Source organism: Anopheles funestus (genome assembly GCF_943734845.2).
Source record: "Anopheles funestus chromosome X unlocalized genomic scaffold, idAnoFuneDA-416_04 X_unloc_38, whole genome shotgun sequence".
Classification (NCBI taxonomy): Eukaryota; Metazoa; Arthropoda; class Insecta; order Diptera; family Culicidae; genus Anopheles; species Anopheles funestus.
The window spans coordinates 263206-277500 of record NW_026045163.1 but is presented as its reverse complement, the minus strand read 5'-3'; the positions used below and the strand labels follow the sequence as shown (position 1 = coordinate 277500).

Genomic DNA, 14295 nt, shown 5'->3' with positions numbered 1-14295 from the left:
AACACTTCACACACACACACACACGGATTGGGCAATTTACGGTCATTTTTGAATCAACGATGGCCCCCCCGAGCACGTTGTCCGAATATCACTCCAATAAGGACAACGAGTTCCACTCGGCATCGTTTTGATTCGATCTCTCAACAACAACTCTCGGTCGACTTGGTCGACTTGGACCCACGATGTCTCCCCCCGAGCATGTCGAGCCAACTGCACCACTATTGTATTGGACAACATGTTCCCCTCGGGCATCGATGGGTTAATCATGCACCACTATTATAAAACCCTTTGACGTTTTCCCCCAAGCACGTTGATCCAGTATTACGACGGATACGGTCAACGAATTCTTGGACATCAAAGAGGTTTTCGATTGAATTTCCCCATGTTTCACAACGTACTCTTAGCGGTATCCTACGATACGTCTCACTCTATTTGTGTGTGTGCGCGTTTACGTGCGTGCGATTTATGCGGTTCACCCCTTTACTTTCAGCGCCCTGCGGTCCCAACAAAGGTCCCGAGCACGCCATTATGCACAGTGTGGAAGCGTGTTTCCCCCACGACACTAGACGGGCTGCTCGCCATAGTGTTCTATTGTGGCACGCTCCACCCTGAAGTTTGGTTTGTTGTATATCAAGGAATTGATAGGCACTCAAGAATGTGTGCATCGGCCGGGTTTAATCGTCCGACGCGCAATATGCGTTCAACTTATCGGTGTTCATGTGTCCTGCAGTTCACATTGTGACGCGCATTTAGCTGCGGTCTTCATCGATCCATGAGCCGAGTGATCCCCTGCCTAGGGTTTTATAGTAAGGTTCCCAATGTAACACAATCCCGGTGGTACGTCCAAAGACTAACTTTCTGACTAAGTTGTCTTTATTACCCAATAGTCCCAGGCCTTGTGACTTGTGGCTCATGTCTACGCCCATGGCCACCATTCGCTAAGATAGTTTTGAAGTCACTTTGAAGGCCCAGGAACAACTCTCTTAGCACATCGGTTAACCTGACGCCGCAGTCAACTCATGTGCTTGGATCGGATCGAGCTATTGAGTATTGGGCCTGCATACTCGCTCATCCGTATCCTTTGCGTACCGCCCCATGGCCCTTGTATGTCTGCACCACAGTTCCTGTTCGTTCCGTGCCTATGGCCGGATACGTATTGCACATCGGTATACCTGTCGCTACTCAGGCAACTCGTGTGCGTGGATTGGATCGAGAACATGGTGTGTGCCCCATGTTATAATTGATAGTCCATATCCACTTTATAGGTTAAAGTCATAAGTTGTGATTGCACAACCATTCTTCATAAGAGTTTAATCACTCTTCAACTAACTTTCGTTCTGGTGTCTTGGTATCAAATCGCGTAAGACACAAGATTCTACTGGCCAAATAGAATCTAGCACATTGGTTAACCTGGCGCCGCAGTCAACTCATGTGCTTGGATCGGATCGAGCTATTGAGTATTGGGCCTGCATACTCGCTCATCCGTATCCTTTGCGTACCGCCCCATGGCCCCGTCCTTAGAGTTAATTACTAGTAGGCTTAACTCTTTGTATGTCTGCACCACAGTTCCCGTTCGTTCCGTGCCGTGGCCGGATACGTATTGCACATCGGTATACCTGTCGCTACTCAGGCAACTCGTGTGCGTGGATTGGATCGAGCTCATGGGGTGTGTAGAGATTCCATGTTATAATTGCAAGTCCATATCCACTTTATAGGTTAAAGTCATAAGTTGTGATTGCACAACCATACTTCATAAGAGTTTAATAACTCTTCAACTAACTTTCGTTCTGGTGTCTTGGTATCAAATCGCGTAAGACACAAGATTCTACTGGCCAAATAGAATCTAGCACATTGGTTAACCTGGCGCCGCAGTCAACTCATGTGCTTGGATCGGATCGAGCTATTGAGTATTGGGCCTGCATACTCGCTCATCCGTATCCTTTGCGTACCGCCCCATGGCCCCGTCCTTAGAGTTAATGACTAATAGGCTTAACTCTTTGTATGTCTGCACCACAGTTCCCGTTCGTTCCGTGCCGTGGCCGGATACGTATTGCACAACAGTAGATACCATCACCTGACGTATCTAACACACCACTATTGTAACTCGTCGTCGAAGGACCTTTCAAGTGCCTGATGGCCAGGGGAGCTCTTACACGGCACGGAGACACAGTGATGCTCGCCCATCACAGTGTACAACGATCGAGTTTGCTTAAGTGTCTGGGTACCTACACACCAGACACAATGCAATGGCCACGGATCCACACAAGGCACATCACATGCAGAAAGCTTCACCAGATTCTGACACATACCACACTCTTGTAACTCGTCGTCGAAGGGGCGTTCAAAGTGCCTTACGGCTAGGGGAGATCTAGCACGGCACGGAGACACAGTGATGGTTGCCCATCAAAGTGTACAACGATCGAGTTTGCTTTCCGCGCAAGCGTTCTAAGTGTCTGGGTACCTACACACCAGACACAATGCAATGGCCACGGATCCACACAAGGCACATCACATGCAGAAAGCTTCACCAGATTCTGACACATACCACACTCTTGTAACTCGTCGTCGAAGGGGCGTTCAAAGTGCCTTACGGCTAGGGGGGATCTAGCACGGCACGGAGACACAGTGATGGTCACCCATCAAAGTGTACAACGATCGAGTTTGCTTTCCGCGCAAGCGTTCTAAGTGTCTGGGTATCTAAGCACCAGACACAATGCAATGGCCACGGATCCACACAAGGCACATCACATGCAGAAAGCTTCACCAGATTCTGACACATACCACACACATGCAACTCGTCGTCGAAGGGGCGTTCAAGTGCCTTACGGCTAGGGGAGATCTAGCTCGGCACGGGGACACAGTGATGGTCACCCATCAAAGTGTACAACGAACGAGTTGGCTTTCAACAAATTCTGACACATAGCAAGCGAGCGACCGAGCTACACCGAAGGCAGCCCATGGTTGGTCACTCGCGGACGATCATCAGTAATGATCCTTCCGCAGGTTCACCTACGGAAACCTTGTTACGACTTTTACTTCCTCTAAATCATCAAGTTCGGTCAACTTCAGCCATGCCAGCTGCAGCTCACGAAGGAACCGCGGAAGGTAAGCCTCCAGAAACCTCACTAAATAATCCATCGGTAGTAGCGACGGGCGGTGTGTACAAAGGGCAGGGACGTAATCAGCACTAGCTAATGACTAGTGCTTACTAGAAATTCCAGGTTCATGGGGACCGTTGCAGTCCCCAATCCCGACTAGATGGGCATTTTAGTGATTTCCCGTTCCTCTCGGAATGGGGGCGCCTATTGGCGAGAACACGCTGCGACCCACATTGTAGCACGCGTGCAGCCCAGAACATCTAAGGGCATCACGGACCTGTTATCGCTCATTCTCAGCTTGCTAAACACAAGTTGTCCCGCTAAGCAGGGCAAACGTAGCCGACGACCGCCCGTGAAGGCGCCGCCCGGCTGTAACGTCAGGTGCGCCCGGAGGCGCACTGCTGACAGCGTTCTAGTTAGCATGTTTGAGTCACGTTCGTTATCGGAATTAACCAGACAAATCATTCCACGAACTAAGAACGGCCATGCACCACTACCCTTAAATTTGAGAAAGAGCTATCAATCTGTCTTACCTCGATAAGTTTGGACCTGGTAAATTTTCCCGTGTTGAGTCAAATTAAGCCGCAAGCTCCACTTCTTGTGGTGCCCTTCCGTCAATTCCTTTAAGTTTCAACTTTGCAACCATACTTCCCCCGGAACCCGATTTTGGTTTCCCGGAAGCGACTGAGAGCACCGAATAGGGGTAGCGTCTCCCAATTGCTAATTGGCATCGTTTACGGTTAGAACTAGGGCGGTATCTAATCGCCTTCGATCCTCTAACTTTCGTTCTTGATTAAAGAAAGCATCCATGGCAAACGCTTTCGCTTCAGTTGGTCCTACGACGGTCTACGAATTTCACCTCTCGCGCCGTAATACCAATGCCCCCAACTACTTCTGTTAATCATTACCTCTAGGTTTCTGACAAACCAACGAAATCGTATAAACCGAGGTCATATTCCATTATTCCATGCAAGATTATTCTCGGCCAACGCCAACCCCACGGGGGGGCCGGACGCTTTGTCTTAGCCTGCTTTGAGCACTCTAATTTGTTCAAGGTAAATGTGAGTATCTTGAGCACCATGAGGAGCCCGTGCCGGAGTTAACCGGTAGCACGGTACTCGTTCACAGAGTAACGCCCAAGTACACCATTGTGAGTCGCAGCCGTGAGCGCGCGCACGAACGGCCCCGGCGTGTAACCGGGCGCCCGTGGCGGTCACGTGTCTGGACGGGCAATCAACTTCGAACGTTTTAACCGCAACAACTTTAATATACGCTAGTGGAGCTGGAATTACCGCGGCTGCTGGCACCAGACTTGCCCTCCACTTGATCCTTGTTGAAGGATTTATACTCAACTCATTCCAATTATGGACCATCGTTAGAGAGGTCCATATTGTTATTTCTCGTCACTACCTCCCCGTACTGGGATTGGGTAATTTACGCGCCTGCTGCCTTCCTTGGATGTGGTAGCCATTTCTCAGGCTCCCTCTCCGGAATCGAACCCTGATTCCCCGTTACCCGTCGCAACCATGGTAGTCCTCTACACTACCATCAATGGTTGATAGGGCAGACATTTGAAAGATCTGTCGTCAGTCGACAAGCGACCATACGATCTGCGTCCTTATCCAGACTTCAACTCAAGCCGCCCGGAGGCGATTGGTTTAACTAATAAGTGCACCAGTTCAGCTACCCGCGAGGGCAACAGTCCCGGCATGTTGCATGTATTAGCTCTGGATTTTCCACAGTTATCCAAGTAACTAGTGGTAGGATGATCTTGTGAATTATAGCTGTTATACTGAGCCTTATGCGGTTTCACATTCATTTATGTTTGTACTTAGACATGCATGGCTTAACCTTTGAGACAAGCGTATATTACTGGTAGGATCAACCAGAATTCGTTCCACTACAGACACACACTCGCTTAGTGGGAAATAAATTTCCACACAACTCTCTCTCTCTAGAACCATATGGAATGGCTCTTTGGTGTTGGGTAAGGCACCAATTTGTTGGGGTGTAACGGTCACCACCAACTTTAAGTTTGTTAGGGCACAACGGAAACCACTAACTAAACTTTAGGAAACTAAATTTCCTCACACATTATCTCTCACCATATTAGCACTAGGTGCTATCCACGATTGTACAACGTTTCAACTCTTGAATCGACCGTAGGGCCGCGGAATTGCTTCCGGGCCCCTATTCTCGCTATTAATTGTTCATCTCTTTCAATACATCGAGTTCGTTCCATTGGGTAGTTCGCATGGCGAACGTTTTGATGCAGCCCCCTGGGGGACCACGGCACTTTACACCGGGTATGGTGTATGCGCAACCTACAGATAACAATAAACCCCTTATGCGTGTGTAAACCGATGTTGGGCTGCTCAACATCTTTCATGGTTACAACACTTGCACCAGAACCCACGGTGCCGATTTGGTAATATGTTGTACATTTACTCTCAAGATGTACGCTTCGGCCCCTTATTCAGGGGCTCAAGCTATTACCAGCAAGAACAATCCTCATCCAGACTTGAACTCGAAACACCCGGAGGCGAACGGTTTAACTAATAAGTGCACCAGTCTTGAATCCATGCGTCGGTGGAAACAATGCCGGCGTGTTGCATGTATTAGCTCTGAACTTAGCGAGTGATTGCCTTGCAGCTGTCATACTGAGCGTAGAGCGTGATTATCGCTCACTTGAACCATGTTGAATGGCTCTTTGGTGTAGGGTAAGGCACCAATTTGTTGGGGCACAACGAAACCACCAACTTAAGACTTGCTTATAGGCATTTCAACGTTTTCAACTCTTAAATCGACCGTGTTTCATTATCATCTCTTCTTCTTATTAAATGCATAGAGTTCGTTCCATTGGGTAGTTCGCGTGGCGAACGGTTTGATGCAGCCCCCCGGGGGGGACCACGGCACTTTACACCGGGCATGGTGTATGCGCAACCTACAGATCACCAATATATTTGTGATCGATAATGCACACTTCTTACACGACTGACCAGTCGACAGCGCTGCCTTCCTATTATGCGTGTGTAAACCGATGTTGGGCTGCTCAACATCTTTCACGGTTACATCACTTGCACCCGAACCCATGGTGCCGATTTGGTAATATGTTGTACATGGTCTCAAAATGTACGCTTCGACCCCTTATTCAGGGGCTCAAGCTATTACCAGCAAGATCAATCCTCATCCAGACTTGAACTCGAAACACCCGGAGGCGAACGGTTTAACTAATAAGTGCACCAGTCTTGAATCCATGCGTCGGTGGAAACAATGCCGGCATGTTGCATGTATTAGCTCTGAACATAGCGAGTGATTGCCTTGTAGCTGTCGAACTGAGCGTAGAATGTGATTATCGCTCACTTGAAAGGGTCAAGCCCTTTCGAGTCGTCCGGTTTTTACGCCAGACGACTCGGTTCACCATCTTTCGGGATACAAGTTGACTAAGTGGTACCACTACACTTATCAACTTTCGATTTGGTAATCCTCATCCAGCTTCCTTTCTGGAGGTCCCGAGGATTACCAATTGGGCTGTCATACTGAGCTCATATATTGGAGATCGATAATGCACACTTCTTACACGACTGACCAGTCGACAGCGCTGCCTTCCTATTATGCGTGTGTAAACCGATGTTGGGCTGCTCAACATCTTTCACGGTTACATCACTTGCACCAGAACCCACGGTGCCGATTTGGTAATATGTTGTACATTTACTCAAGATGTACGCTTCGGCCCCTTATTCAGGGGCTCAAGCTATTACCAGCAAGATCAATCCTCATCCAGACTTGAACTCGAAACACCCGGAGGCGAACGGTTTAACTAATAAGTGCACCAGTCTTGAATCCATGCGTCGGTGGAAACAATGCCGGCATGTTGCATGTATTAGCTCTGAACATAGCGAGTGATTGCCTTGCAGCTGTCGAACTGAGCGTAGAATGTGATTATCGCTCACTTGAACCATGTTGAATGGCTCTTTGGTGTAGGGTAAGGCACCAATTTGTTGGGGCGTAACGGTCACCACCAACTTAAGACTTGCTTATAGGCATTTCAACGTTTTCAACTCTTAAATCGACCGTGTTTCATTATCATCTCTTCTTCTTATTAAATGCATCGAGTTCGTTCCATTGGGTAGTTCGCGTGGCGAACGGTTTGATGCAGCCCCCCGGGGGGGACCACGGCACTTTACACCGGGCATGGTGTATGCGCAACCTACAGATCACCAATATATTTGTGATCGATAATGCACACTTCTTACACGACTGACCAGTCGACAGCGCTGCCTTCCCATTATGCGTGTGTAAACCGATGTTGGGCTGCTCAACATCTTTCACGGTTACATCACTTGCACCCGAACCCATGGTGCCGATTTGGTAATATGTTGTACATGGTCTCAAGATGTACGCTTCGACCCCTTATTCAGGGGCTCAAGCTATTACCAGCAAGATCAATCCTCATCCAGACTTGAACTCGAAACACCCGGAGGCGAACGGTTTAACTAATAAGTGCACCAGTCTTGAATCCATGCGTCGGTGGAAACAATGCCGGCGTGTTGCATGTATTAGCTCTGAACTTAGCGAGTGATTGCCTTGTAGCTGTCGAACTGAGCGTAGAATGTGATTATCGCTCACTTGAAAGGGTCAAGCCCTTTCGAGTCGTCCGGTTTTTACGCCAGACGACTCGGTTCACCATCTTTCGGGAAGGGACCGTCTCGGTCGCAAGCTGCTCCGGTCCCCAAACAACCTGCGACAAATGATAGGAAATGCCGACATCAATACGTGTTCAGTTTGGTTTATCGCTCATAGGTCTTTTTGACCATCGATCCCTGATTATAACTCTCAATTAAACAGTCAGGAGAGTAAGGCATGCCCATCGATATCTCATCGACAGGCGATACCGCAAGAACGGCCAACGACACATCAGGTGATCGATTATTGCTACGACTTTTGCTTAATCGTTTCCACTCCTTAGAGAAAGAAACCCCCGGGGACCGTCTCGGTCGCAAGCTGCTCCGGTCCCTAAACAACCTGCGACAAATGATAGGAAATGCCGACATCAATATGTGTTCAGTTTGGTTTATCGCTCATTGGTCTGTTTGACCATCGATCCCTGATTAAACTCTCAGTAATCCAGTCGGGAGAGTAAGGCATGCCCATCGATATCTCATCGACAGGCGATACCGCTTGAACGGCCAACGACACATCAGAGGATCGTATCTTGCTACAACTTTTGCTTAATCGTTTCTTCTCCTTGGAGAAAGAAACCCCCGGGGACCGTCTCGGCCGCAAGCTGCTCCGGTCCCTAAACAACCTGCGGCATCAAATGATAGGAAAAGCCGACATCAATACGTGTTCAGTTTGGTTTATCGCTCATTGGTCTTGTTTGACCATCGATCCCTGATTAATACTCTCAATTAGAAGGTCGGTAGAGTAAGGCATGCCCATCGATATCTCATCGACAGGCGATACCGCATGAACGGCCAACGACACATCAGAGGATCGTATCTTGCTACAACTCTTGCTTAATAGTTTCCACTCCTTGGAGAAAGAAACCCCCGGGGACCGTCTCGGCCGCAAGCTGCTCCGGTCCCTAAACAACCTGCGGCATCAAATGATAGGAAAAGCCGACATCAATACGTGTTCAGTTTGGTTTATCGCTCATAGGTCTGTTTGACCATCGATCCTAGAATTCAACTTTCGAGTAAGGCATGCCCGTCGATATCTCATCGATAGGCGATACCGGTAGAACGGCCAACGACACACATCTAGGATCGCATTTACTCTTCCTTGGATGGATAACCAATACCCTAGGACCGTTTCATCGCGAGCTACTCCGGTCCTCAAACAACTCGCGAACCACCGATAGGATGATATTAGGAATGGCCGACTTTCATCCTTTAACTCTCAGTTCTGCTTACCAAAACATAGGTACTTGGACCTTAAAGACCACTATATGTTCCCCGATCGGGGGCAATCGGAACGTCTATCCATCATCAACATCGTTTCACTCATTCCGAACCACCAAATTGGACAGACAGTACCATATTCACCAACCGATTGCTTCAACTTCGCAAACTGTATGGTAAGTTCTACTAATTTCACATCTTACCATCGACTAATAGTGCATAAATCCACTTGGAAATCACTTTTCCTTGGTCCTCGGACCTTCTACGACAACGTCCAACAAATATCCGAAGTCGTTTCCCCACTTAGACCAAGCATTTCGTATCTTTACTTCTAATCGATTTTTTCTCTCATAATTGACGATCAAAATCTAAAAACCACATTTTGAGCCAGAAGCAGTCGTCCGATCGTCCTGGGGGTAGTCTCAATCGATTTAGAAGGGCCCAATTCATAAAGATACGTACTCAGTCAAATTCATGCTTCTGGCTCACCTACCCCCTATATAGAAAACGAAAGCGTACAGGCGTGGAAAACGTGCCATTTTTCTCCATCACGGACTTTTTTTTTCTCGTTGCACCGACTCTAGTAAAAAAGTGAAATTTTTTACTAGTTACCAACTTTTGCAAATTATCATCGGATATCACTTTTCATGGTCTATAGTAAGTTCTTATCACGTTTTAGTAGTTTTTGAAAAAAAAATTTTTTTGAACTTTTCAAAATTTTTCAAAACAAAGTTTTTGTAGGCGGTTTTGTGTATGGAGGGTTACTAGTCTCGGGGTCACTGTTTGACCAAAAAACCACTATATATCATTCGAAAGGTAATTTCAAGGGCTACAAAAAATTGTTCTACGGCACCCCCCTCCGACGTCTAGTATTCGAGTTATTGGCCAAAAACCATCACTTGAGCGATTTTTCGTTCAGGGTACCCGACTCTAGTAAAAAAGTGAAATTTTTCTCGATTGACCAAGTGTTGCAAATGACCATCGGATTTCACTTTTTATGGTCTATAGTGAGTTCTGATCACGATTTGGTACTTTTTGAAAAAATTTTTTTGACGCACTTTTCAAAATTTTGCAAAACCAAAACTTTTTAGGCGGTTTTGTGTATGGAGGGTTACTAGTCTCGGGGTCACTGTTTGACCAAAAAACCACTATATATCATTCGAAAGGTAATTTCAAGGGCTACAAAAAATTGTTCTACGGCACCCCCCTCCGACGTCTAGTATTCGAGTTATTGGCCAAAAACCGCAACTATAGCGGTTTTTCGTACAGGGTACTCGACTCTAGTAAAATGATGCGATTTTTACTAGTCTAGGAACTTTTTGGTCAAAAAATCAAGTATATGTCATTCGATAGATAATTTCAAGGGCTACCAAAAATTGTTCCACGACACCCCCCTGCGACGTCTAGTATTCGAGTTATTAGCCAAAAACCGCAACTTAAGCGGTTTTTCGTCCAGGGTACCCGACTCTAGTAAAATGATGCGATTTTTACTAGTCTAGGGAACTTTTTGGCCAAAAATCAAGTATATGTCATTCGATAGATAATTTCAAGGGCTACCAAAAATTGTTCCACGACACCCCCCTGCGACGTCTAGTATTCGAGTTATTAGCCAAAAACCGCAACTTAAGCGGTTTTTCGTCCAGGGTACCCGACTCTAGTAAAATGATGCGATTTTTACTAGTCTAGGGAACTTTTTGGCCAAAAATCAAGTATATGTCATTCGATAGATAATTTCAAGGGCTACCAAAAATTGTTCCACGACACCCCCCTGCGACGTCTAGTATTCGAGTTATTAGCCAAAAACCGCAACTTAAGCGGTTTTTCGTCCAGGGTACCCGACTCTAGTAAAATGATGCGATTTTTACTAGTCTAGGGAACTTTTTGGCCAAAAATCAAGTATATGTCATTCGATAGATAATTTCAAGGGCTACCAAAAATTGTTCCACGACACCCCCCTCCGACGTCTAGTATTAGAGTTATTAGCCAAAAACCGCAACTATAGCGGTTTTTCGTCCAGGGTACCCGACTCTAGTAAAATGATGCGATTTTTACTAGTCTAGGGAACTTTTTGGCCAAAAATCAAGTATATGTCATTCGATAGATAATTTCAAGGGCTACCAAAAATTGTTCCACGACACCCCCCTGCGACGTCTAGTATTCGAGTTATTAGCCAAAAACCATTCATACTTGAGCATTTTGCTCATTTTGCCTGTACGGGTACCGGGGACTAGTAAAATCAGGCCAATTTTACTAGAGAAGGGGTCCTTTTTGGTCAAAAAAACAACTTTTGCTCGTTCGATAGGGAATCGATAGGGCAACAAAAAATCGTTCTACGACCCCCCCTTCCGATGTCTAGTATTCGAGTTATGGGCCAAAAACAGTTTATAGCTAATTTTTCACTCGATTTTTCACCAAGTATCGCACATTACTCCGGTTCTATACATTGGATCGTCAATCTTTAAGATTTTATGGGTAGTTCCAACTGTTTGCTACATTTCATCCATACATCACCAACCGATTCAATGTCTGTGCTAGAAGTTATTAGAGGAATAAAAAAATTTACCCTTGGCTTTGGACCGTACAATTTTACCCATTTTTGGCCCATATTTGCCCCATAGCTCCGCCGGTATCCAAGATATGGCCACACTTTCTTCTGGCCATGGGTAGATGGCACTTGTGGCTAGATTTCTTCCATGCACCACTAATCGCTACCATGTCTGTGGCCGGAGCTATTCACGAAAGCGCCTCGCGCACTTGGTCGGATTTTTGGTCCAACTTCACCATTTTTGGCCCATATTTGCCCCATAGCTCCGCCGGTATCCAAGATAGCGCCACACTTTCTTCTGACCATGGGTAGATGGCACTTGTGGCTAGATTTCTTCCATGCACCACTAATCGCTACCATGTCTGTGGCCGGAGCTATTCGACGAACAACCATCGCATTTACCTAGGTACTTTTTCGGATTTTTGGTCCAACTTGCACCATTTTTGGCCCATATTTGCCCCATAGCTCCGCCGGTATCCAAGATATGGCCACACTTTCTTCTGGCCATGGCTAGATGGCACTTGTGGCTAGATTTCTTCCATGCACCACTAATCGCTACCATGTCTGTGGCCGGAGCTATTCACGAAAGCGCCTCGCGCACTTGGTCGGATTTTTGGTCCAACTTCACCATTTTTGGCCCATATTTGCCCCATAGCTCCGCCGGTATCCAAGATAGCGCCACACTTTCTTCTGGCCATGGGTAGATGGCACTTGTGGCTAGATTTCTTCCATGCACCACTAATCGCTACCATGTCTGTGGCCGGAGCTATTCGACGAACAACCATCGCATTTACCTAGGTACTTTTTCGGATTTTTGGTCCAACTTGCACCATTTTTGGCCCATATTTGCCCCATAGCTCCGCCGGTATCCAAGATATGGCCACACTTTCTTCTGGCCATGGGTAGATGGCACTTGTGGCTAGATTTCTTCCATGCACCACTAATCGCTACCATGTCTGTGGCCGGAGCTATTCGACGAACAACCATCGCATTCACCTTCTCGTTGCACTTCTTCGGGAATTTGGTGCAACCAAGTTTTCACTATAACTTGGTCATTTTCCGTCCATCGGACATGCGGTTTTGGGTGTCGATACTTGACACCGCACGCTACAATATGTTCCTCCACGACCATGTGGTCCGATGCTTCCAACAGGAGCTATTCGAGGATTACCGATTTTTCACCATTAAAAATGCTCAATTTTGCACCAACTTTTGCCTATAACTCAGGCTGTATCGATCGGATCTTCAATCTTGAAAAAGTTTTGGATAGGTGGCACCAAATGCTACATTTCGTTCTTCCACGTCAACTTTGTCCGATGTCTAGCAAAAAAGTTATTCGCGAACCAAGTCCAGAACCCATGCAATGGCTGCCCTCATTGCATACATCACGGCGGTTAACTCTCGTTACTCTATACCGTGGACTTGGTACTTTTTCAGGCATTCGTTGCTACTTCTCGGTTCATGATATTCGTTTACGGTCTTCACTAGGGCATTTGGTGCTCCTTATCGGTTCATGATATTCGTTTACGGTCTTCACTAGGGCATTTGGTGCTCCTTATCGGTTCATGATATTCGTTTACGGTCTTCACTAGGGCATTTGGTGCTCCTTCTCGGTTCATGATATTCGTTTACGGTCTTCACTAGGGCATTTGGTACTGGGCTTCCCATCTTTCTACTGATCGATCCATACTCACTTGCGTGCACCTAGCCTAGGAAGGTTTCCTATGGCTTCCCATCTTTCTACTGATCGATCCATACTCACTTGCGTGCACCTAGCCTAGGAAGGTTTCCTTGGGCTTCCCATCTTTCTACTGATCGATCCATACTCACTTGCGTGCACCTAGCCTAGGAAGGTTTCCTTGGGCTTCCCATCTTTCTACTGATCGATCCATACTCACTTGCGTGCACCTAGCCTAGGAAGGTTTCCTATGGCTTCCCATCTTTCTACTGATCGATCCATACTCACTTGCGTGCACCTAGCCTAGGAAGGTTTCCTTGGGCTTCCCATCTTTCTACTGATCGATCCATACTCACTTGCGTGCACCTAGCCTAGGAAGGTTTCCTTGGGCTTCCCATCTTTCTACTGATCGATCCATACTCACTTGCGTGCACCTAGCCTAGGAAGGTTTCCTATGGCTTCCCATCTTTCTACTGATCGATCCATACTCACTTGCGTGCACCTAGCCTAGGAAGGTTTCCTTGGGCTTCCCATCTTTCTACTGATCGATCCATACTCACTTGCGTGCACCTAGCCTAGGAAGGTTTCCTTGGGCTTCCCATCTTTCTACTGATCGATCCATACTCACTTGCGTGCACCTAGCCTAGGAAGGTTTCCTATGGCTTCCCATCTTTCTACTGATCGATCCATACTCACTTGCGTGCACCTAGCCTAGGAAGGTTTCCTTGGGCTTCCCATCTTTCTACTGATCGATCCATACTCACTTGCGTGCACCTAGCCTAGGAAGGTTTCCTTGGGCTTCCCATCTTTCTACTGATCGATCCATACTCACTTGCGTGCACCTAGCCTAGGAAGGTTTCCTATGGCTTCCCATCTTTCTACTGATCGATCCATACTCACTTGCGTGCACCTAGCCTAGGAAGGTTTCCTATGGCTTCCCATCTTTCTACTGATCGATCCATACTCACTTGCGTGCACCTAGCCTAGGAAGGTTTCCCTTTGGTACCGACTTCCATCTACGCACTCGATATAACCTAGGTACTTGGTACCGATGATGGTTAACACTCAAGC

General features: G+C 46.9%; 1 non-coding gene across 1 annotated transcript; it reads right to left on the bottom strand.

The window, feature by feature from the left end:
* Nucleotides 1-643: 643 nt before the first annotated feature.
* On the bottom strand, nt 644-801 carry LOC125773520 (5.8S ribosomal RNA). Its single transcript, XR_007420178.1, has one exon. It is a non-coding gene; the product is annotated as a 5.8S ribosomal RNA (ribosomal RNA).
* Between the last annotated feature and the right edge of the window lie 13494 nt (nt 802-14295).